This window comes from Zalophus californianus, chromosome 1, assembly GCF_009762305.2.
Source record: "Zalophus californianus isolate mZalCal1 chromosome 1, mZalCal1.pri.v2, whole genome shotgun sequence".
In the NCBI taxonomy this organism is placed as follows: Eukaryota; Metazoa; Chordata; class Mammalia; order Carnivora; family Otariidae; genus Zalophus; species Zalophus californianus.
This window is the reverse complement of record NC_045595.1, coordinates 191,918,012-191,945,106: the sequence shown is the minus strand read 5'-3', so window position 1 is coordinate 191,945,106 and position 27,095 is coordinate 191,918,012. Positions and strand designations below refer to the sequence as shown.

Sequence of the window (27,095 nt, the reverse complement as noted above, 5' to 3'; positions counted from 1 at the left end):
TCCATGCCTAGCATGGAGCCCAAGGCAGAGCTAGATCTCATGACCCTGAGATCATGATCTGAACCGAAATCAAGAGTTGGACGCTTAACCCGCTGAGCCACCCAGGCGCCTCTAGTCAACTATTCTACATACCTTCTGAAAACACTGCCTCTTTTTTTTTTAATTACACCATTATGCATTGCTTTATTTTGAACAATTCAATATAGGAATTTATAGTATCTTTAAGTAATGTTATTCATGATGCTTATTAGTAGTGGCTTATGTATTAAAGATTAAAGTCTTCAGTGTAATTTAAAAACTGCTTGTGGCCATGAACCATATTTTGTATTTCATTTAAACCACATGGTACCTTCCATAAGGCTAAGTATTTTGGCAAGTCAATTCGCCAACCCCATTTAACTGATACTTATTTAACTTTTTTATTGCCTACCTACTGTGTGCCAGACACTGTACAAAAGTGTTAGGTACATTTGTCTCTAATATCATGAAGCTTTTTATTCAGGCTCTTAGTAGTAACAATTCATTAATTTGATGACTTATGGACGAGTATATTTAAAAGTTTTATGCCTAATGAAGTCTACGCTTAATGAAAAATTCATGCTAAGTTGATTTCACTTTAGGATTTTTATATGTTGTTTGTCATCAATAAAAAATTGAAAAATAGCAATGGATTATTAAAAATTGGACAATGGTGAATTTGGGGAATATATGAATTTTGAAACTTCATCAAATAAAACATCATTATCTATAAAACGAGGGAGGCTTTTATTGAGTGGTACTCAACTGATAGACTGTCTTCATCCAAAAGCCAAGTGAATTCTAAAAAACCTCTTCCTGGCACAAGCAAGTAAGAAAACATGCAGAAAAAGGCAAAGTTCTGAAAGTCAAAGAGAAGTAGCACAAAAGGAAGCCAATTATGATGAAAATTGCAGATACAGAGGAGATATACTAAGGTTGCATTAAATGAGAGAATTCTCTTAAAATCCTTGAAAATATGAAAAAAATTCTCTGAAAATAGGCAAAGACATAGCTGTAGGCAGAAAAAATCAACTGATAAAGTGAAGCAATATGGACAGAAAAACTGAAAACACAGATATACACACATGCATTTTATGTCAGATTTTAGTTGTCAGTTTGGCTAGGCCACAGTACCCAGATACTTGGTTAAACACCAGGCTGGAGGTTTCTGTGAAGGTAATTTTAAAATGAGATTAACATTATAAGAAATAACTTTGATTAAAGCAGATGACCATCCATAATGTAGATGAGCATCATCTAACCGGTAGTAGACTTTAAGAGAAAACGAATGGGGTTCCCAAAGAAGAGGAAATTCTACATCCAGACTGTCTTCGGACTCAAGCTGCAACATAAACACCCCCAGATCGCCACCCTGTGGGCATACCCTGGAGATTCTGGACTCGCCAGCCTCTGCAATCACAGGAGCCAATTCCTTAAAACAGTTTTTTCCTCTGTCCTTGATACCTGTAATTAAATTTATATCTGTATTGGGGTGCCTGGGTGGCTTAGTCGGTTGAGCATTGGACTCTCGATCTGGGCTCAGGTCACGATCGGGAGATGGTTGGATCCCCTGGCCTCAGGCTCCTGGTTCAGAGCTGAGTCGGTTTGGTATTCTCTCTCTCCTCTGCCTCTCCTCTCTCTTTGAATGAATAAGGATCTTTAAATGTGTATCTGTATCTGTCTATACACACATCTATCTACATTCCTATCTCTCTCCGCCTATTTACTGATCTATAGATTTATATATCTCTGTATACTTGCCTATATATCTATGGATAGAGAGAGATCTACAGATAGATGGGTAGATAGATGGGATAGGTAAGAAGACAGACAGGAATGCCCTGAGGTTGTTCTTCAGGGGAAAGGCTTGAACTGGCAGCAATGGTCTCCGGGGACAAATTGTAGATAGCCTGAATTTGCCAGGAGGAACAATTGGACTGATGTGCAATGGAACATGCGTTCAGGTTGCTGTGGCCTCGGACAATTACAGATATTGAATCGGGGTCCAGCGTTTGTGCTATAAGGCTGCAAGGCCTCCCCCTTCCCCCCCACCCTGCGTAGTCTTTGCCAAAGCCTATTCTCCCATACCTGGGCAAGCCTCTCTGGCAAACGACGGTGGTGCGTCGCCTCTAAGCCGGGAGCTTTCAGGCGACCACGAGAATTGGGGTTTGCATGACAAGCAGTGGGAACCAGGTAAGTCTGGCAGCAGGGGCCTCCAGCATCCGGGGCATCCGATGTTTCCCGCTCCAGGGTTCTACTGCCGGCCGCGGTAGAACGCTGGAAATCCCGCGACATCGTGTGAGATTGGGCTGCTTCGGAGAAGAGAAGGGTCAAGTCCGTAGTGGCTCCGTTCTGATGCTGCAGTTCTCGGTGCTGCCCCTAACGGTCAGGATGTCCCAAACCATGTTCTCCGTGATACCCGTAAGTTCGCAGCTTTGAGTTTTCCGAATGAAGTCTGAAATTGGCCCCGGTACACAGAGGACAAAGAGACACTGGATTGGTAGGTGGCAGTTGAGTAAGCAAGATATTAAATAACAGAAATTCAACTGAGTCCATTTTAAAGATCTAATTGGCTTTATTAAGTGATTCATGAATTCGTCAGCATTGTAACTATGAAATAGAGGGGTACAAAATGGAAGTTTTTGTTTTTGTTTTTGTTTTTTTTTGTTTTTTTGTCTTTTTTTTTTTTAAATAGGAGGGTGGGGCAAGAAAGTTAATAGCAAAAGAAAAGGATTGTTTGCAAGGTAATTTTCCCTTAGGGGGAAAAGCAGGCGGTCTTATGCAGGTGTTGTCTTCTTTCTTTGGGAGATGGAAAGGGTCCAAGTGGCATACTCATTGGCACTGATTGAACAATTACAGGCTGACCAATTAAGATGACATTTCTGGGGGCAGGAAGGAGTTGAAATTGCAGTTAGATGAGGTATCAAGCCCCAGTTTGGGAACCTGGTCCAAGTGACACCACTTTGGGGCCTGTGGTTTTTTGTTTTGCTTTTTGTTTTTAACAAAGGGAACTTAGATATGAGGCTTGTCTTGGTGGCCGCAAAATGAGTAAATCTCTGCACCCACATACTAGAATCTTGAATTTATATAGATGACTCATTGGGGTCCAGATCATCTCAGTAATACATCGCTATCTCAAGAGCTGCTAGTGTGGGAAAAGTGGGCCAAATGCACATTCCAAGGACAAAGGTCGGTGGGGGAGGTGGGCAGAGTGGAAGGCTGGCAGGGTAAGGAGCTTCTCCAATTGCCTGGCTCCAACTCACTGGTCAATTGGTGGTCAGGTCTTGATGACCTTTTGATCAGCTCATAAAATCTTACACACCTCATCTTAGACAATGTGACTTGATCAGTCAGTAAATGGTTTTATTAGCATGGAGGTGGTTCATTTGGTGGCTGTCTGGCTGCATTGGAGGCAGATGCCACAACAACAATATAGACACATGTGGGAGAAAACACAGATTAAGATAATGATTCCCAAAATAAGTACCAATTTTGTTCTACCAAGAGCCCCGTGATCTGAATCACTGATTCATTAAGTCCCCTAAGCTGGGGGTCAGACCACTCAGGGCAGTCACTTGTGTCCTCATGTGACTTAATGAAGATGACACATTAGCAGATTCATCAGTTTTGAACACACAGCATTCTGTTTGTATAATGGCACAGGTGCCTCCTTACGAGACAGTAATAATACCCAAAGCCCATCCTAGGACAGTTTTCTACTAAAGACATTCAGTTTTTAATAAGACAGGCTTTGTTGGCTATAATTTAAGGTGAACTTGGGTGAATTTACTAAGGGCTTCTGTGTGTACAATAACTTCTTCCAGGCCAATGGAGGGAACAAAGGCAGTGGCCAAATGATCATTCCAGTGGGAAATAGAAGGTGCCCATCTGGCCTTGAGAGAGAGGCTGGCTACTTTTGTTATAGTGGGACAGATTCCATCCTGTGCCCAGGGAAAACCCAAGGTGCAGTGGCCCAACCACCTGGTGGAAGCCAGCACCAAAGATTTGTGCCACACAATCATTGGTTCCCACTCTGGATGACCCAGTACATATCCAGTTATGCTACTAGTCAGCATCAAACCAGTTGGTATCCTTTAATGTGGCAGAATGACTACACAGTTCCAGTGATATCCATCCCATATTACTGGTGCAGTTGGGTTGGTTCTGTTTAGAGTGATTTTTCTGTTCCCAACATAGGGGTGCATGAGTGCTCAAAAGTTCATAACCATCCCAAATCTGAGTTGTAGCCACTCATGGCTCTGATGATGGTATTTTTAGGATCCTTCCAGTTAGCCATTTGATGGCCTGCCTTTGTAGTTTGATAGATAGGAGAAAAGAATACACATGCACAGTGGGATGGCAGATGAATTGAGAGTACTAATCCTAGCTTGTTTTCCTTAATGTACTGCATCAGTGCCTTACATTCTCTACCCTGAAGTGGTGATACCTACGATGGCAATCTTGACGAGCTAGTGAGGGTATCTGTCCACATACCCAAAGTTGGGCTGATACTTCCATCAGGGACCCATCCCCTGACTGGACACAACATGAGCCACAGAGTCTAAGGTCAAAAAGACAGCTATTTAGTAGGAACTTGTATGAGGAGGTCTTCCTTCTACAAAAAATTACATTTGTGGCCTGATCCTTGTATGTTAATGTGGCTCCAGCTTTAGGAACTTAACCCGTTGTGCATAGCATACGTGTTGACAAGAGGAAGCATCACTGTCAGGCAGGGAGGGACGGACTGGGGATCAAGTATGCCAGGCCAGAACCCCTACATTCTCTCCTCTTTTGTGTATGTTCCATTCCAGGTATAGTGCATTACAACAGATTCAACTTGCAGGAAGAGAACAGAATTCCACTGGAGGTTGAGTAGTTCCCCCTCACACAGGGAAACTGTAACTCACCCACTTCGCTGGACATCGCATTGCAAATTCCAGTGCCTACCCCAGGTGATAATGCACAGCACATGGATCCATAGTGAGAGAGCAATGGCTGTTTCCCTCAGCTTCAATACCTTTATGGTGTTGGGTGCCTTGGCAGGAGTTCCCATCTGGCATGGGGGGAAGCGTGCCCTCCTTCCTGATCATTCAAATATATTAAAGCCTGGGATAGTACTTTAGTCCATTATGCCGACCAAAGTGGTTTTACTTGTTAATAATGTTAAAGGCTTTAATATTCTGTTTTTCCTTTCTACCAAACCTGCTGCTTGTGGATTATTGGGGAGGTAGAACCTCCATTTGGTTTCATGTTCTTTTGCAGTCTTGCACATAATGGCCTTTGAAATGTGACCCCTGATCACTGTCTGTTCAATGGGGTTATCCATACATGGCACTCAGTTTTTCTAATCTCCTAATGGTGGCAACCCGGTTTGCTTGGCAACAAGAAAGGTTGGGTTAGGCCACATGCAATGTCCACACAGACCAAGGCATATTTAGAACTTTCACTCAGAGGGAGGGAGCCAATATAATCAATTTGCCAAGGCATCAGTGGTTGAAAACTCTGGAGGATGGCCCCAGACTCCTTTGGCCGTTGCTTTGTATATTGTTTAGAATACATAGGACATGCTGTCACTTCATTAACCAAGTCAGTGTATTTCAAGGGCAATCCAGCATTCTTGGCAAGATGCCATCCCACCCAGGGGCTAAGGTACCAGCTCTTTCTAAGCACTCAGGCTGCTCTGTTTACTGACTTGTTGGTTGCCCAGGCTTATACCTGGGCTAGGGCATCAGCTTCCTGAGTGTCTTTCAAGGGGTGGTAGCACCTTATGAACCAGGACATGGAAAACAGTGAGGACTGCTTCAGGCTCTTGCAAGTGAACCCAAGTATCTTTCCACATATTCCGGCTTATTCATGATCATCCACCCCTTGGCCTCCCTTTGTCCAAACCGTAGGGTTAATCGCTTTAGAACAGTCCAGTTGTCATTGCAAAGGGTTTATGGCAGGGCTTCTTAATGATCACTAGGCAAACCACTGAGTTCAGTACACTGGCTGTTGTGGTTTGTTCCTGTTTCCATCCAGGTGGTGTCGGTGTTGGGCTGAATAGTGACTGTGGTCCACGTGGGTGGATTGCCCCAGCTAAACCCATCTCTATGTTTAGTTATTTCTCATTTTTAATTAGATAACACACCACACAACTCAATATGTTATATAATAATAACAAAAATAATGACAGTAATAGAACTACAAGCTTTGTTATTTGTGGTTATGAAGACACAGATATTATATGTTTATTTTCAGTGTCAGTCACTGAAATACCAAAAATTGGAAATGTCATTAAATTGAATAAAGATTTTGATTTAAATTGCACATTTAGATATTAACAAGGATGTGGGGCACCTGGGTGGCTCAGTCATTAAGTGTCTGCCTTCGGCTCAGGTCATGGTCTCAGGGTCCTGGGATCAAGCCCCGCATCAGGCTCCCTGCTCAGCAGGAAGCCTGTTTCTCCCTCTCCCACTCCCTGCTTGTGTTCCATCTCTCACTGTGTCTCTGTCTGTCAAATAAATAAATAAAATCTTTAAAAAAAATAGATATTAACAAGGATGTAATATTTTCCATCTGAAGCTTAAACTCTTCCATGTTCTCAATTTAATCTACTTTCTATCTTCAAAAGAACTTGAAAAATAAATGATAATGAATTTACTTTTATCCTTCATAAATACTTTAATGTAGGGTTGACTCATGAACAGGAAGATATGCATTCGACCCTGTCATGAATCTCAATCAGTAAAATACTCTGAGAATAAATAGCTTTCCCAGTGAAGCAAATTAATTTCTCCAGGACAGCAGGTAATTTAGTTAATCATCTTTTCTACCTTTGTACATAATACCCTTTTCTCCTGAAACAGTTACATTTGCCTTGAGGGGAGGAAATTGCTCAACTCCAGAAACCTTTACTCATCAGACTTACTTTGCATTTATATCCAAGGCTCATTTTGTTTCACAATTTCCCCGAATTTGTCTCCTAAAAAATGAATATTTATACCAGTATGTTTTCAACCTTTCTGAATATTTTAAATACTTTTGGCTCAAAACACCTTAGCAATTATCAGGATGAATCCATTATTGTACTACTATAAATATACAGATCTTCACTTTATTTTCAGACTGAATGAACTATATATTATACTTAGCTGTCAGATTTCCATTTCAGGAGACTCAATAGGGAAACCAGGAGATATCATTAATGTAATTTAAAGTAGAGACTAAAAACAAAAATTAGTATGAAACACTCTCCTGCCATTGATTTAACAGAAAAGACTTTAAGAGCAAATGAGCAGTAAAAATATGTGGTAACAACAGACATAAATTGTTCTTTGTTTTACTTAAAGCACTACGACCTACCAGTTTATGAAGAAGTACAGTTATACTCTCAACACCAGAGTTTGATGGCATTGATTATGTAATATGGCTGTTAACACCTAAAGCAGTGGTAGCTTAAGCAACACTGTAATAAAAAGATTACTATGAGCACATCACATTAGGTAGGCAGTACAATAAAATTTTCTAAGGCTCTCTAAATATTGTAATTTGGAGGAAAATATAAATGATGGCCCATTGATTTCTATATATTTTCTGCTTTATGCAACAGGAATAAAACAAAAATATCACATAAATAAGTACTTGTGGCAGTAATATATTGAAAAGTGTATTATGAAAAATTTTCATTTTTTCACCAAGAAAATTTTATTTTTAAACTCATTGGTCTATGCACTTAAATTGCACAATAATGTTGTAGGGGAATAGAAGAGATAAATAAATGGAAGGAACTTACTCAAAAATAAAACTTGAGGGCCACGTACAAATCACAGTGAGTTTCAGATTGTGACATTTATTGTAAATGGCACTAAAACATTAAGAGTTCTGTTGCAAAATTATTGTTTTATCTTCCAGTTAAATGAGAGCATTCATCGGAGGTTTAAACAAAGTGGTTCACAGAAGAGAAATATTTCTGTCAGACCAGACGAGGATTAAAGATTTCTCAATTCTACATCCATCTCTGAACAGATTCTACTCTCCAACTTGCATTTCATTATCTGCAAAATGGCAAATAGTATGACCTATATTTTCATTAACGTTTGAAGGAAAGGGGATGAGCATGCTTCCATTCCTGCTATAATGCCAGAATTATCTCTATGCTATCCTAAAATATAAACCTCTGAGTGACTTTAAACTTCCCTCTGCCTTCTACATATTAAATCAAAGGCCGCTTTTTCTTGCTTTGTTCCGAAGCATAGTTTTTATTTTATGTTACCTCAAAAGTACAGTATGAAACAGGATGAGGGTATAGGCGATACATGGGGTGACGGGGTGCATAGTGTGGGAAGGAAAAGTCCGGGAAGAGGCAGGAGAGGAGATAGAGATCTGCAACTGACTTCTCATGCCAATTGTCAAAGACTCAGTTCATCTAGAACATCTGAGAATGGTAGTTGCCTCCCAGCATTGTCCATCAAAGGAAGATTGTCTGGGACATTTATCACTGGGCTTCCATCCTTTCAGTGTTCTTGTTGGGAGGGAGGAGAGACATTAACTCACTTCCCAACTGCACTTGCCTATGGTTTCAGTTAAGAACCTGTGGCAGAAAGCAGAAAAATGCATAGCATGCACTTGAGGTGGCATACTGAAAAGAGGTTGACTTTGAGGTGGGATGCAGAAAAACGAAGGATCTGTTACAAAGAGCTCTATCTTTTTAGAAGTTGGTTAACATCATCATTATGCTGGTGCACCCTGCCCACCCTTTATAAAAATATGCCTCACACGATTTATGTTTTGTCAAGAAATCAGAGTTTAAGTGGAAAGGATTCTTACCATCCACACTTAAAATGGCCCCTGCTTTTTGCTCTGTGGTTAAGAGGAAGAGAGAGAGGTGACTAAGAGTGGGGAGTGTTACACTTAGAAAAGTCTAATAATATGACTCAAAACCTTAAGGAGGGGGATTTAGGAGTAGAATTTCTAGAATTCCTAAGAGACAAAGGAAAGAACATGTTTTGTTTTTTGGTAGAAGTAGATGACAAACATTCCCTTCCCTTTTTGATTATCCCTTTGACTTTTCCAAATGTTCCAAAAACTGTATATAAAAAAATATATCATCATACTTCTAAGAAAATATTTTGCAAATAATGGTGAGAAGTACATCTTTATAATAAGTCTTTATATTTGATAATGCAAGTCCACCAACTTTGTCCCTCTTTAAGAATATTTTTTCTATTTCTGGCCATTACCATTTTTCATATACAATTTATAATCAGCCTGTCATTCACATACACTGCTGTAATTAATTTAAATCAGTGTTGAATTAAATCTATAATCAATTTAGGGAATCAACATAAAGTATTCTCTGTTCTATGCATATGATCTATCCCTTCATTTATTTCTATTTTTTTAAGTTTTATTTAGGTATTGTTGCATATTTTTTTTGTGTGAAGATCTTGCATGTGCTTTGTTGCTTTAATGAGAGATATGTGATTTTTAGGTTCACACAAAATTGATGGGAAAGTACAAAGAATTCCCTTATACCTATTGTGCTCACACATGCACAGTCTCACTATCAATATCCCATACCACAGTGGTACTTATGTTATAAACGATGAGATGACACCGATACATCATTAACACCCAAAGCCCATAGTTTACATTAGCATTCACTCTTTGTTATACATTTCATAGGTTTTGACAAAGATATGATGGCATGTATCCCTCATTCTAGTATGATACAGAATAGTTTTGTTGTCCTAAAAGTCCTTTGGTCTCCACCTATTTACTCCTTCCTTTCCCCAAATCCTGGCTGCCACTGATCTTTTTACTGTCTCTATAGTTTTGCCTTTTCCAGAATGTCATATAGTAAGAATCATATAGGATGTGGCCTTTTCAGATTGGTTTCTTTCACTTAATAATAAACATTGAAGATTCCCCCATGTATTTTCATGACTTGACAGTAAATTTTTTTTAAGCTTTTATTTATTTATTTGACACAGAGAGAGAGAGCACAAGCAGGGGGAGCAGCAGAGGGAAAGGGAGAATCAGGCTCTTCGCTGAGGGCTGAGTGGGGAGCCTGGTGTGGGGCTTGATCCCAGGACCGTGAGATCATGACCTGAGCCAAAGACAGACGTTTAACCAACTGAGCCACCCAGGCATCTCGACAGTACATTTCTTTTTATTGTTGAATAATATTCCATTATTCTGTGGTCTGGTTGTACCATAGTTTATCCATTCACCTACATCTTGGTTGCTTCTAAGTTTTGGTGATTATGAATGAAGCTGCTATAAACATCCAAGTTTGATTTATCTTCTAATATTAACTCAGCTTTGCAATAAAGTAAACTTAGCCATTATATATTATCTAGTTATGTATTGCTGAATTCAGTTTGTTAATTTTGCTTAAAATATTTGAATTTATATTTATGCCAGAGATTTAATATGTTTCCTTTCTTGTCCTTTCCTTCTTCGCAAGGTTATAGTGTTAATAATATGATAGCCTCATAGTTTCCTTTCTTGTACTGTCTTTGTAAAGTTTAAATATTAATGATATGTTAGCCACATATAACGTCTTGGAAATATTCCCTTTTTTTCTGTTCTCTAAGAGTCTCTAAGAAATTGGTATTAATGCTTCCTTAAAATTTTTAAAAATTCTCTAATGAACCTTTTTTGTCAAGGTTGATTGACAAAATTGATTGTAGATTTATTGATTAAACTATTTCATAAATATAGAACTGTTTTATTTCTAATTCTTACAGAATTCGTTTGAAAATCCATCTTATTTCTAATTCTTATAGAATTAGTTTGAAAATCTGTTTCTCAAGAAATTCCTCTATTTCATATAATTTAAAAAATTATTGGCATAAATTTGTTATTCTCTGGTACCTTAAGATCTAACTGGTAGAATTAATTTATTTTCATTCTGATAAGCTATAAATTGCTTCTATTTAATTTTTGATCAATCTTTCTGGAGATATGGGCATTTTATTAACTTTTTCAGAAAACCAACTTTTAGCTCTGTTGGGTTACTCTTTTAAATGAACAATTTCTAACTCATTGTTTTTTGTTCTTATCTTTATTATATCCTTTTTGATGTAGGATATTGATTTTTAGCCTCTCTTTATTTCTGATAAATTCATTTTTAATGTAAATTTCCCATAACATTTGCTTTGGCATATCCACAAATTTTATTTTATATTTTCATTCCATATCAACTCAATTTTTTTTTCAAATTTAGATTTAATCTTTAACTTACAAGTTGCATTGTATTATTTACATATAAGTCTATTCCTTAATTTCTACATATGTAGGTGTTTTAGTTATATTAAGTTTGAATTTAATTCTGTGCTGGGACACCACATTCTGAAAAATTTTATTGTTTAAAATTTTGTTTACATTTGATTTATGGCCTATTGCGTTTTAAGTTTGGGCTGTATATATTCTATTTTGGTGAATGCCCCCTGTGAATTTGAAAATAAAATGTTCTGCTGTTGCTCATATAATGCTTCATATATAAAAATAAGGTATAGCTTGTCAATCATAGTGCCAAATCCTTTATTTACTTACTGGTGCTATGGTCCATTTTATAATTTACTGACAAGTACTTTTTAAATCTGCAGTAAAATTAAGGATTTGTTCTATTATAATTATCACATTTTACGAATACAGTAAGTAAAATATAGTTTTTAAGATATAATAAATAAAAATTAAAAATATATACAATATCATTTTTATCTCTAGTAACATATCTTGCCTAACATTTTATTTTAGGCAGTATTGATCTAGCTATGCTAGCATTTGTGTGTGTGTGTGTGTGTGTGTGTGTGTGTGTGTGTGTGTGATATATCTTTTTATTATTTTTCTTTGAATGCTGTGTATCCTTATAAATACATAGTTCATAAGCAGTGAATAGTTGTAGTACACTTGTAGTATAGTTACAGTATGCAGTTGCTGGTTGACAACTTATTTTCTAATATTTCTAAGTGGAATATTTCTTTGATTTACATTTAAGGGTAAACATATTTTTTAGATTAAGTCTACCACTGTACTCTCTGTTTGCTATTTTTCCGCCTGTTCTTCTTTCTCTTTACCTTCTTTTAGATGGATCAAATACAGTATTTTGTTTATCTCTTTATGAATATCATGATTATAATTTTAATCACTTTTTAATCAGATCCAATTAAAAAGAATAATGTTCATTTGAGTAAAAAATGGGCAGAGGAAGAAAATGTGAAGTTTTGTATTTGCAATGATGCAGATGGAGCTAGAGGGTGTTATGCTAAGCGAAATAAGTCAGAGACAGACAAATACCATATGATTTCACTCATATGGAATTTAAGAAACAAAACAGATGAACATAGGGGAAAGAAAAAAAAGAGGGAGGCAAACCATAAAAAAGACTCTTAATTCTGGAGAATAAACTGGGGGTTGATGGAGAAGAGATGGGTAGGGAGATCGGCTAGATGGGTGATGGGCATTGAGGAGGACACTTGTTATGATGAGCACTGGGTGTTAAGTGTAAGTGATGAATCACTAAATTCTATTCTTAAAATCAATATTATACTGTATGTTAAGTAACTAGAATTTAAATAAAAACTTAAAACATTAAAAAAATAATAATATTTAAAAAATGGGCACAGGACCTGAATAGACATTTTTTCCAAAAAACATACCAGTGGTCAACAGACACATGAAAAGATGCTCAACATCAGTAATCATCAGGGAAGTGCAAATCAAAAGCACAATGAGATATCATCTCACACCTGTCGGAATGGCTAGAAGCAAAAAAGCAATAGAAAGTGTTGACGAGGTTATGGAATAAAAGGAACCCTCATGTACTATTGGTAGGAATGCAGACTGGTACAACTGTTGAAAACGTACGGATGTTCCTCAAAAAAAATAAAAATGGAATTATGATATGATCCAGTAATTCCAGTAATGGATATTTACCCCTCAAAATAAAAATAAAAACAGTAATTTGAAAAGATATATGCACTTCTATATTTATTGCAGCATTATTTACAATAGTTAAGATATGGAAGCAACCCAAGTATCCATCAACAGATGAATGGATAAAGATGTGGTATGTGTGTATGTATGTATGTATGTACAGACACATACACATATATACACACTGGAATAATTCTCAGCCATAAAAAAAATGAGGTCTGCCATTTGCTACAATATGGATGGACCTAGAGGGTATGTTAATTAAAATAAGTCAGACAGAGAAAGACAAAAACCATATGATATCACTCATATGTGGAATTTAAGAAACAAAATAAATGAACAAACAGAAAAAAAGAGACAAATGATAAAATAAACTCTTAAGTACAGAGAACAAACTTGTGGTTGCCAGAGGGGAAGTGGGTGGGGGAATGGGTGAAATAGATAATGGGGATCAAGAATGTGCTTATTTTGATGAGCACTAAGTAATGTACAGAATTATTGAATCATTATATTGTATATCTGAAACTATTTTGCTGTATGTTAATTATACTTCAATAAAAATAATAATTTTAATCATTTAAAAATATTTAATGTTTATATTATGTATCTTTGACTTGTTACAGTACATCCAAAATTAATATTTTTATATTTGTAAGAATAAGAAGCACCTAAGAAACTTTTAAGGAGAACAACTCTTAAATTCCAGTTGTTTCTGGAAAGACATGCATGTATAATATGTACAGATGCATGGATCTTTGGTGTATAAATACCACTTGAGGGTTAGCAGATATCTCCAGGGAATGTTCATGCTTAGTTCAAGCTCAGTTAGTTCTAACTCTCTTCTCTCTGGAATCTTGGCTCCTCAACCCGTAGCCACTTTCGAAGTCTAAACTTCAGTCACAGTCTTTCCAATTCAGTTGCAATGAAGGAAACACCAAGCTGCTGCTCCCCAGAAGGCCTCTGTTCTCTCCACTTACTGTATCGCTCTTCCTCTCTCTGCAGTCTTTTGATTGACTTGATTGCTCTTTGTAATGAAGGGATTGACTTTTCTGGAGGTACTGGGGGTAAATTTTAGAGTTTTTCTCAGTGAGAAGATTATTGTAACAGCTGCTGTCTCACGTCCAGAAACAGACATTTGTCATAGTCTCTTTATATGCCTTCCTGACTCCCTTCAGTACCCAACACAGTGTGTGAAACACTACAATGTTTCATTAAATTTCTTCAAGAAATAGTAATTTAATGAAACATTGTAGAAGCCACTTTAATAATGCAACACCTTTAAAAATACATGGAAATGAGAACCATGTGAAATACTAAATCTATGAGTACTTTTTTATTGTTATGTTAATCACCATACATTACATCATTTGTTTTTGATGTGTTCCATGATTCATTGTTTGTGCATCACACCCAGTGCTCCACGCAGAATGTGCCCTCTTTAATACCCATCACCAGGCTAACCCATCCCCCCACCCCCTTCCCCTCTAGAACCCTCAGTTTGTTTTTCAGAGTCCATTGTCTCTAATGGTTCATCTCCCCCTCCGACTTACTCTACTTCATTCTTCCCCTCCTGCTATCTTCTTCTTCTTTTTTTTTTCTTAACATATATTGCATTATTTGTTTCAGAAGTACAGGTCCGTGATTCATCAGTCTTGTACAATTCACAGTGCTCACCATAGCACATACCCTCCCCAATGTCTATCACCCAGCCACTCCATCCCTCCCACCCCCAACCACTCCAGCAACCCTCAGTTTGTTTCCTGAGATTAAGAATCCCTCATATCAGTGAGGTCATATGATACATGTCTTTCTCTGATTGACTTATTTCACTCAGCATAAAACCCTCCAGTTCCATCCACGTCGTTGCAAATGGCAGGATCTCATTCCTTTTGATGGCTGCATAATATTCCATTGTGTATATATACCACATCTTTATCCATTCATCTGTCGATGGACATCTTGGCTCTTTCCACAGTTTGACTATTGTGGACATTGCTGCTATAAACATTGAGGTGCACGTTCCCCTTCGGATCCTTACATTTGTACCTTTATGGTAAATACCCAGTAGTGCAATTGCTGGATCATATGGTAGCTCTATTTTCAACTGTTTGAGGAACCTCCATACTGTTTTCCAGAGTGGCTGCACCAGCTTGCATTCCCACCAATAGTGTAGGAGGGTTCCCCTTTCTCCACATCCCCGCCAACATCTGTCGTTTCCTGACTTGTTAATTTTAGCCATTCTGACGGGTGTGAGGTGGTATCTCATTGAGGTTTTGATTTGGATTTCCCTGATGCCGAGTGATGTTGAGCACTTTTTCATGTGTCTGTTGGCCATTTGGATGTCTTCTTTGGAAAAATGTCTGTTCTACTTTGAGAATTATCTGAAATACGGAGTGAATTCTTTTAAATGAATAACAATGAAAAATGTTAAGTGTTATATAAACTATTCATTGTAGAGAATCTGACTAAAGGATAGGTAAGTAAAATAATGATCATAATGGATTATAGTAAATACATTTATAGACATAGTAAAGAACCATCTGTGAACAGGGAAGAGGAGCATTTTACTCCTACTATACTGAATGGCGATTTGAGAAGGCTTCCTTGAGGTAAAACTTTGCCTAAAACCAGAAAGTAAATTAATAATCCAAGTAAAGAATAAGGAAAAGGTCATTACAGACAAGAGGAATGGCACATGTGAAAGCCCAGAGATATGAGAGTAAATCTACAACAAAAGAAAGGGCCATGCAAATGTAACTAAATGCTAGGGGCATAATTGACCCCATTAAATATTAATCAAATAAAGAAATGGTAGAATTATAAATCCTTGACATTTGTTAATCCCATAGTAATTAACCCCTCAGTATGAATAGCCTCAAGAATGGTTCTGATAAATTATGAAAGATACCAAGATATAGAGGAAAATTGAGTTATTGAAGAGTAGAACTCTAACCCATATTAGCTCATGTTATTGAGAAAGCCTGCTATGTCTTCTACAAAATATTCACTCCTGCTACTTTTGGGGGCAGTGTGCTTCATTGACCAATCCTTTTTCTGCTGAACAGAGAAAGTATTTTCTTACAAAATAGATATTCTAGATAAAAGCCCAATACTGCTTTGACAGAATAAGTATGGTTAGATCTCTATATTTATTAGTGGTACAAGTGGCTTAAAATACAAATCTCACTTACCTTTTTCAAATGGAAGTATTGATGTGTTTTCTAAAAAATGCAATGTAAAATAAAGAGTCTTCCCCTGCAGAAAATTTTTGGATTGAAGAAGAAGAGTATTTTATGGTCACACCTCAGTTCTCAGTGCTGCCAAATAGTAGGCACTCATTAGATTGTACTTAAATATAGGAAAATGAACCACAATTGAGTTGTTAAAAATCATCACTTTATTAGCAATGTTTAGGTTATATTTTGCCTCTAGAAAAAGTTCTTGTTCATTTTAGTGTATTAAATATAATGTATAAAAATCCTCAGACCCTCATTAAGAGCACCAGATTTCTAAATATAAAGTTTACTTAATGCTCCATTGTATTTTGAGCATACCTGGCACAATCTAGAAAATGGGTTGTTACAAATCAAGAAGTGAACATTTTTTTAAAGAAATACATAAGATCTAAAGAAGAAAATAGCTTTTCAGTTGTTAAAGGCAGCACATAAGAACTTAAAGACGCGGAATAAGAAACCTAGTAACTGTCAGCTTAAACTAGTGATTCAAAACTAGCATTAAAGAATTAGGATTGCCTTATAAGTGCAACACAGGGTGTCTCAGGAATAATAAAAAAGGAGTAAGTTTAATTGCCAATATGTTACAAATGGGTTTCATTTTACTACTTCAAAGTGTTGCCCTATTTTAACATCCTTTTCTAATTAAAAGGCACGTTTTAAGAGCTTAATTGTTAATACAACTTCACCCTTTTATTTTAAATTATTGATATGCTCGGGCCTGAAAATACATTTCTCAGGGCACATGCTGCCCCAAATGAATTCAATGGCTAATTTTCTAGGATAAAGACAGCTATACAGATCTATAAAAATCAAAGAAGTGGAACACTGCAGACTTTAAACTGTCACCAGTTGTTCAGACTCAGACTATGCTTCAGAGGCAAATAGGTGTTAAGTCACATATACTGGAGCCTTTATTAAATCGCCCAGTGATATTTTGTTAAATTGATGAATTACTATAAGTTATCTTGATATTGATATCAAGGCATCAGTGTGATTACAGCTATACTCAAGAGAAAATTAGAGACCCCTGGAAGAGAGAGTCTGTAAGATAATTCCTTTGGTCTTTTCAGGAAATAGACATTTTATTAAAAAAAAAAAAAAGAGGGCGCCTGGGTGGCTCAGTCAGTTGGGCGTCTGTCTTCGGCTCAGGTGATGATCCTGGAGTCTCAGGATAGTCCCGCATCAGGCTTTCTGCACAGCAGGGAGTCTTCTTTCTCCCTCTGACCCTCCCCCCTCTCGTGCTTTCTCTCTCATTCTCTCTTTCTCAAATAAATTTAAAAAAAATTTTAAAAAGCTTAGCATTTCTAGTATAACGTATAACTTCATTTAAATCAGGATTTGCATATTTTCAAATATTGCACATTACTAATAGTGACCAAAATAATTAAAACAATAAAGATATGTTAATTATTATCAAAAGAATAACAGATTAGATAGTACTTTCATTTTTTAAACCACTTGAAATAGTATTTTCTTCTTCCTGTAATTAGATGTTAAAGAATTAAGTCAACAAAATTAATTAAACACCATAGCAGTCTGTTAATTTCATAGCTCTTAACTTCATAATAAAACCTCTATGATTATTCTCTCCATTTTGTATAATTTTGGTGTTTCTAAAATAATGTCTTTATTCCAGACTTATTTTTTACTAAAAATTATTTTTGTTCTAAAACTCTTGAAGTCAGTATTCATCAAAGTGTGCCATGTCTAAAGGCAGAGAAGCAGTCTAATCATGTGAACCTGAAAATTTGAGGGGAAAACCGATTTTCTCTGCTCTTCCTCCAATACTGACTTTATTTAGCAAAGTGAAACAATAATAAAATAAACCATTTGAGCCTCCAGAGTAAAGTTTAATAACCAACAATAAAGATGTTTTAAAATGGATATTTTATAAGTTACAGAATGGCAAGTAAAAGAAATATAAGTGGTATTTGGCATTTTCAATTGAACAATGTGTCTCTGTCCTCCAAATAATATAAAAAAGCACTCTTATAAACTATCAAGTAGTTGTCCAGGCAGTGAAATATTTTCAAAGCATATCTAATGAAAGTAGAAGTGAAAAGCAGTGGAAATCATTTGAAGTGTCACTCCAAAAAACTTACTTTAGATATAGCTTTGTTTTTATTTTTTCTACAAGAAAGGCATTTAAAAGAAATATGTGTTCATTCTCCTTAATGTGTGAACAAAATAAGTCTCCAACTTAATTTTAGATGGTGAATTGGTTAAGATTTCATATCCATGGAAGGGTTTCATATGTAGTGGTTTAAAGAGAAATAGTACCTAAATTTATTTATTATGTGTAACCCTTATTAATTGTTATAGCCAAAGTGTATAAAAAAAAAACTTTTGGTACAGACACTGTGCTAAGTATTTTCTTGAGTTTTCTCCTTTGGGCTCCATGACAACTCCATGAAGAGACTATTAATAATTATCCTTTGATAATTAGAGAACCTAAATGACTTTTCCAATATCATAGAGCTCAGAGTGGCTGAGCTCGAATCTGAACCCATGTCTGTCGGCTTCCAGAACCTAATTCTTTTTTTTTTTTTTAAGATTTTATTTATTTGAGAGAGAGAGAGAGGGAGAGGGAAACAGCATAAGAGGAGATAGGGTCCGAGGGAGAAGCAGGCTCCCCGCTGAGCCGGGAGCCTGATGTGGGACTCCATCCCAGGACTCCAGGATCATGACCTGAGCTGAAGGCAGTCGCTTAACCAACTGAGCCACCCAGGCGCCCCAGAACCTAGTTATTACTTTCATGGCATATATCTTCTGTCATTTTAGAAAAGTGTTCCTGATAACCTTCTCTTTTAAGCAGAGAACTTTGTTAGAAGTTAGTGTTGTAATAGCATCCACTGCAGAAATAAAATGATGTGTTGTTTATGACTAGATTAAAATATATTTTTCACCACATCGACACCTTTGAGGAAAGGAGAAATATATATATATATATTTATATATATATAAATATATATATATATATAAGGAATTTATACTCTATAATGGTTCAGTTATGTAGTATGTTACTTAAGTAAATTTTATAATCAAAACTGTAAATTCCATTTTGTACCAAATAAAATTGAGGTCACGAGTGTTAAACAATTTCCCATTTTTATAACTTTTTACATATTTAACATAGCACAGTTGCATGAGTAGTAAAATAATTTCCTTATACTCTTTACCCAGATTTTAAAATTTTGTCATTTTTAATTTATGTATGTATTATACATATGTAATTTTTGTACTGTTTCTCATCAACCTTTTATCAATGTGTCTTAGCATCAATTACTGAATCTTACCTGAAACAATGATTAGTATCATGATTGCTAAATGACAGTTTTTTAAAAAATCTCCATTATTCCATCATTCATGCACATTAAGTGAAGTTTAAATCTAAATGTTTAACTTTCTTTATCTCTTTGTATATATTTATTTATTTAATTGCGAATACATGGTTTCTTATTATATTTATTGCATTATAATTTTGTAAGTATTATTACTGCGTCAGGCTCTGGTCCTTGGAGTCAGACAAGCCGAAGTCACACAAAAAGGCGGGGGTCTAGGAACAAGGCTACAGAGGGCTTATTGAGCCAGTTGAGGTGTAGCCCTGAGCAGCAGACTGTAGGGATCGCCCAGTGGCCGGGATCAGGTTGGTAGCCCACAATTTGTTTTGCTGATGTAATTAATAAAGTTTTGCTGGTTATCAGTTGGGATCTAAATTCATGGAAACATTTCTTGCCGGTGGTTTAGAGCAATTTTAAGGTAAAAAATTTGAGAGTGTTAAATTTCACTAAGGAATTTGCTGCAGGAATTAGACCAATTTAGTTCTGTATCATCTATCTATAAGTACATAAGAAAATAGGATTTGATTTAACCATTTTGTACATAGGAAAATCTTAAACATGGCACACAACAAATGTTAGTATCTGTTGTTGCTGCTGTTAATGGTGATGTCATTGCAATAGCAGGAACCATTTCCAGTGTAGCCAGAACTCTGAGATTGCTAAAAACTTGGTCCAGTCTTGCTCTTCTATGGTGTATAACTACAGCACTGCTTGAATTCTCTACTGCTTTAGGCCTCTCTGTTTGCAAACACCAGGTTCCTAGATATTGAAGTTTAAATACTTGGAGGAATCAAATATTAGGCATTTTTGATAACCTTCTATCCATTTCCTCAAAAATACATCCCATCTTCATTCTTCTTTTTTTTAGTTTTTTTTATTCATTTGAGACACAGAGATACAGAGAGAGAGATAGCATGAGCAGGGAGAGAGGCAGAGGGAGAAGCAGGCTCCCCACTGACCCAGGAGCCCGATGTGGGGCTCGATCCCAGGACCCTGGGATCATGACCTGAGCCGAAGGCAGACTCTCAACCATCTGAGCCACCCAGGTGCCCCCATCCCATCTTCATTCTGTCTTGATCTTACATAACCCCAGAAATATATCTGCTGGTATTATCAAAACCCCAAAGGAAGCACATAGACATTTGTTGTCACATAGACAACAAAATGTGAGAGAAATCAACATCCAGAAAAATTGCTAGACCAAAAAGGAACTTGAAAGAATGGGTCATCTGGGTGGCTCAGTTGGTTAAGTTTTCAACTCTTGGTTTCAGCTTAGGTCATGATCTCAGGGTCATGAGATCGAGCCCTGAGTTGGCTCAGTGTTCAGCACAGAGTCTACTTGTCCCTCTCCATCCCCCTTTGCTCCTCTCTGCGGGCAAGTGCGTGTGCTCACTCTCTCAAATAAATTAATTTAAAAAAGAAAGATTATGTACATAAACATTTTCTGAGTGATTTAGAAGTACAAAGTAAGTAAAATGTCAGGTAGAGATGAATTTAACAGGCTAGCAGAGCCTCCTAAGAGATGCTCTGTTTAATTTAATGTGTGCAATTGATTAAAGCACTTTTCAGTTGTGGATTCATTGAAATAAACATGAACCTATATCTTGCAATCACTGAAATGAGAAACTGGACATTCACTGATAGGGATGGTGGAAGAGGAAGCTTTGAATACTCATTCTGTTCCTGCTTTTAGTTATGTCTCCTCCCACCCTTGACTCTCTTCCTGGAAAATTATGTCTTTCCTCAAACATTATTCAAACACTGACCTCTGAAGCTTCTCCTAACTTCTGTGACTACAGTGCCTTTGAAATTTACTTAAATCGTAGCCCATGACACATTATTGTTATAGGATAGCTAGCAGTGAGATCATGGCAGTTAATTAACTTAAATAATGCTCTGTTTCTTCATTATAAAAAGGGGGAAGATGTTATACGAATCTCAACCTGTTCTTAGGATTTAAAGAGAGCATGTATTGAAACAGTGAGTCATAAGAATGGTGGGAATTACTTCCTTGTAGCTAGAGCATGTTTATTTTCACATATAAATAAAGAATATTCAAAGCCTGTGTAGCCAAAATGAAGTAATTTTATTATATCTACGCTTACAATCTCAGCTACAGCTATTAAAATTAGCAGTGTTTCTCTGTGATTCACCTGTTTATGTACCAAGGAATGCATTTGCCAATGGAAATGCAATGAGTGAAAACAGACACAGATCTGCTTTCCGAAAGTTTAGAGATAATGACCAAGAATTAAGCCAATAAATAAAAAGATCAGTAATAGTGAACTATGTGAAATGAGTGGGAAGAGAAGAAATTTTTCTAAGCAGATAAAAACAACACTTGAAAAGACACAGGAGAGCGAATGGCCCATTGAAGGACAGACGCTGCTGCTGCTGATTGGAAGAGAGTGTAGGGTCAGTGGTAGTGCCAGCAACCAGTGTGGCCGGAGCAGAGAGCAAGGAGTTAAATCATGTAAGGTTACAGAATAAAGCTGAGTGGATGGCAGATGCCAGGCCATGCACAGCTTTGCATTTATCAATATTATTTTTATATTTATCCTAACATCAATGAGATGAAACCCAGCAAATACAAATTAACAGACCCAAGGACAATATTTCATGAGGATAAGATATATTAATTTCCTAGGGCTGCTTTAACAAAGTACCACAACTGGGTGTCTTAGAACTACAGAAATGTATTGTCTCTCAGTTTGGAGACCAGAAGTCTGAAATCAAAGTGTCAGAAGACCCACACTCCCTTTCAAAGTATTAGGGAAGGATCTTTCCAGATGTCTTTCCTAACTTCTGGTAGTTCCTTGGCTTGTGGTGATAGAACTCCAGTCTTCACATGGCATTCTTTCTGTGTATGTCTGTGTTCTGATTTCCTGTTTTTATAAGGTTGCCAGTCATGCTCAACTAGAGCCCACCCTAGAAGCCTCATCCTAAGTAATCACATCTGCAGTGATCCTATTTCCAAATAAGGTCATATTTTAAGGTACTGGAGGTTGGTAATTCAACATAAGAATTTGGGGGAGACACAATTCAACCCATAAAGCAATGCATATTTTTAATGGTGCAAAATTGATCATGGGTATCAAACAAAAAATTACTTCTTATTAATGTGTATTTTATTGTTTTTACTGTTTACTACTAAACATCATTGTATATTTACAGCTTATAGTCCACCATATTTGAGATCTTCTAAAAGATTTAAATAAATTTATTTTATAGACTAAATAACATTAAAGATATACTTACATTAACTATATGAAATTCATGTTAGGGCAACTGCATATTCATTTTTCATAAATTATGTAGGCTTCAATTTAATAAATATGCTAGGATTATATTGTCACTTATATGTTTTCCATATAAAATCTAAACAACATTTGGATTAAGATGGCACTCAAGACTCACATGTATTCCCCTTACCTTTCATGAGAAACTAACACTGCAAAAATGCAAAAAATAAAGGATTTGAAAAAAAAAAATAAAGTACAGGATGTAGGAATGAGACACAAAACAGGTGATTAACAATTCTGGAAGAGAGGGGCGCCTGGGTGGCTCAGTTGGTTAAGCGACTGCCTTCGGCTCAGGTCATGATCCTGGAGTCCCGGAATCGAGTCCCACATGAGGCTCCCTGCTCAGCAGGGAGTCTGCTTCTCCCTCTGACCCTCTTCCCTCTCGTGCTCTCTATCTCTCATTCTCTCTCTCTCAAATAAATAAATAAAATCTTAAAAAAAACATTCTGGAAGAGAGAAGGAAAATAGAATTGTAAGAACAGTAGAAATGTGAACAAGGTAGGACCTTCCTGTACCTGGTGGAAGAAAAAAACAAGATAAACAGTAAGACAATATAGAGGTAATCAGAAGAAAAAAGAAACTTAAATCAACATCACACTTTTAATTAAAGTTATTAAAAAATATTGAGCACTTACTACATTTAAATAACAAATAGGGCATCTAAGAAGCTGAAAATTAAAATGTCCTAAATATTAGATATATAACTGTTGAAAATAAAAATTCTATGGAATGACAGGTAGATAAAAATTTGAATGTAGTGGGGGAAAATGTCCCAGAAAATATGAGAGAAAAGAAGCGTATATAAAAGCAATACATAAGAGCAGATATATAAAAAGAATCCCCCAAAAGAAGGAATCTAGAGTGGAAGAATTATTACACACACACACACACACACACACACACACACACACACACACACTATACCAACATTGTAAGAACTGAGATGTAGCCTGGATCTTTAGATTGAAAATGATCAAGTGGAAAAGAAAAGAAAATGATCAAGTGGCTAGAATAATATTTAAAAAGGGAGAGGAGATATTCTTACAGTTATTTGACTCACTCTAAAATGCCAAGGCTGAAATCAAACTGAAGGTAAAGATTTAAAAATTAGTCAGGCATCCTCTAAGATGCCTCTAAGATTTACTATCATAGAACACCCTGAAACCCTTATAAAAATACGAATAAAATTTATAGCAAATAGAAATAATGAAGTTTACTACCAGCAGAAACTTGCCAGCAGTGTGAACTGTGATTTTATAGCACTAACACTATGTAAATATGTGCTGTGATCTTTCAGAAGTACCAGCCAGAATGTTGGGTAAGCAGTGTTTGTTGCAGTTGGAAAATAGATGTTATGTGCCATGTCGCTGCACAGATTATATTCTTCAGTTTATCATTCTTTCGGCATATGTCAGTTTAAATGTGTGAGTAGTGACATCAGTCATAGTAGTTCATTTTTTTTTTTTAGATTTGCACCACAAACATAAGTTGTACAAGCTGAGAAATACAGTAGATACAGAAATTAAGGAAGCTGGAGAAAAAAAAAATTGAGTGACAAAGGAAAAGATCTTTGCATTCCTTAATTTAGGGAGAAATTTGAATAGCCTCAACCTTCAATGTATGTTTACTATATGGTGCTAGTGTGTAACCACTGCACTGAATGAAAATAAAAGTTCAGATTCACATTTGGGAGAATTTTTTCGCAAATATTGAAGTTTAACACCAAAAACTAATGATGTACTGTATGTTGGCTAATTGAACATAATAAAAAATTTTAAAAAAAATATTGAAGTTTACATTGCTATGATAAAACATAAATTGTAGTGGAAGTTATACAACCAATTCAGTAGCTTATTAAAAATAGAAGTTACACATGTGAATATGCATTTTTTTCTTATGAATGACTATATATTGTATCCAAATCTAATCTAGTCCAGAAAAATTAAAATTCCTCACATTGTGTTTTACGAAGGAAATTATTGGTTTTCTATCTATGCCACTCTGAAAATTCAGTGAATTTAAATATAACAATGAGCTTAAGGACATGAAATATAAAATATTGTTTACTTAATTCACTTGAAGCTTTCATTTACATAATGCATATATTTTACGTGCATTCTTGTCCAATGTATGATATAAATTATAAGTGATATTTTAAAAGAATTAAATGTATTTCCAAAGAATATGTTAAAAAACCATTGCCAATTGAGAAGGACAGAGATGTCTTTAAAATGTCTTCAAATTAATTCTTCATGGTCACAGGTGAATTTTTATTTTGAAAGAAAAATGATTAGGATTAATTTTTTTTTCTAAAAGCTTAGTATAGGAGTTTCTGGACTTAATCTGATTGTAGTCATCATCTTTCAATGGCGAATGGGGGGGAAGCAACCTTTTTTTTTTGTAGTAAGAATATTGCCATAGGATATAAAAAATATAAAAACCAAGAAGTATTAAAAAGTTCAAAGCTGGGGCGCCTTGGTGGCTCAGTTGGTTAAGCATCTGTCTTCAGCTTAGGTCATGATCTCAGGGTCCTGGAATGGAGCCCCTTGTTGTCACTGGGCTCCCTGCTCAGTGGGGGTCTGCTTCTCCCTCTCCCTCTGCCCCTATCCCCTGCTCATGTACACACTCTCTCTCAATAAAATCTAAAAAAAAAATAAAGTTCAAAGTTGACTAATTTTATTCATTTAAAAAATGCTGCCATATGTTGCATAATAAAACATAGAAATTCACTTAACCAGAAGTCACAATAAATCAAAAGATGAAAAATATGTATTTAATGGTGAAAACAAAAATTTTAAATATAAAATATGCCATGAGAATGAAGAATAATGGAAACATCATTTGTTTTTAGGATAGGTGTAGCTAGGTATAACCAGTTTAATTTGTTACAAATAAACTCTTAGTGACCTTGTTTAAAAAAAAAATCTATGTCTGTCTAGTATATAATAAACAAGTACACTTGCTAAAATGGATTGCTCCTTTGAAAGGACATGTTTTTTTTATTAACCTATAAAAGTTTTGTTCTTATTGCTTAGTTTGATATTATTGTCTAACTCTTAACTATATAGTTCATATAAGATATACCACCATGCATTATCAAAGACTTCAGTGATTTTCTTAGATTAGGTTTTCATATTTTACTCTTTAGCCCCAAAGAGTCAGAATATAAAGATAATTAGAGATAGTTAATTTGAATATTAAATTCAGATCAATTGTATAGCAATAAAACAGTTTAGAACTAATGTTTTTTTATTTTTTATAGAACTAATGTTGATTGAGATGGCATTAATTTTATTTAATCTTGACAAAAATCCTATACAGTACAAAATATATTTTGCAGCTTTATCTGAATACATACCCCAGGGGAATAGACTTATATAGACTAAGGCAGAAGAAACACACACTACTAATTTAAAATAAACAATCCAGTACTCCACTCTTAAATATAAATGGACAACCAAGCTGATAGCTTTTAGTATAAAAAGTGAAGAGAGCTATATAGATCAGATAAACCACAAATTTTTGAAAAATGGTTATAGATGTGGAAAAAATATAATTTAAATTATAGGTAAAAATACATGAAAAAAGCTTCCTTAGAGATCAAAGTATATGTAAGGGGTGTACTATATACTCCTTAGTGTATAGGAGTATTATATAAAAATATAAGAATAGATAGATATTATCAATCAAATAATAAAGTTTTCAAGAACATTTGGAGAATAGCTTTCTAAGAAAAAGGGTCCACTGTGCACTGCATCAAATAATCTGACCCAAGCTAATCACTCACTTATGGAGTCTCATGTCTACAAGAGTGAAGAATACCCAAGTGATTCACGTCATTTACAAAGAAATGCATGTCACCTTGGCATAAGTCTTGTTAGTCTGGATGCCAGAAAACAATGCAACAGCTCTTCAAACTTTGAGATGAAAATGGACTGCATATGGATTATATTAAAATCCACAAAATTTGAAATAAGTCAAAGACTTATTTTCAGTAAGTAAAGAATGTTAAAAAGAAGAAGAAGAAGAAGAAGAAGAAGGAGAAGGAGGAGGAGAGGGGGAGGGGAGGGGGAGGAGGAGGAGGAGAAGGAGAAGAAGAAGAAATAATGATCAAAATCTCAAACAGACTCTGTGCTGAGCGTAGAGCCTGACACAGGGTTTGATCCCATGACCCCAAAATCATGACCTGAGAGGAAATAAAGAGTTGGACGCTCAACTGATTAAGCCACCCAGGAGTCCCCTTTGTATTTTAGAAGTATATAATCATAGGATTT

The 27,095-nt window shown here is 35.9% G+C and overlaps 1 long non-coding RNA gene across 1 annotated transcript; it reads left to right on the top strand.

The window, feature by feature from the left end:
- Positions 1–2,333: 2,333 nt before the first annotated feature.
- LOC113918844 lies at positions 2,334–8,190 on the top strand. The gene is made up of 3 exons (XR_003518699.1): positions 2,334–2,439; positions 4,830–4,970; positions 7,912–8,190. It is a non-coding gene; the product is annotated as an uncharacterized LOC113918844 (long non-coding RNA).
- Positions 8,191–27,095: the final 18,905 nt, after the last annotated feature.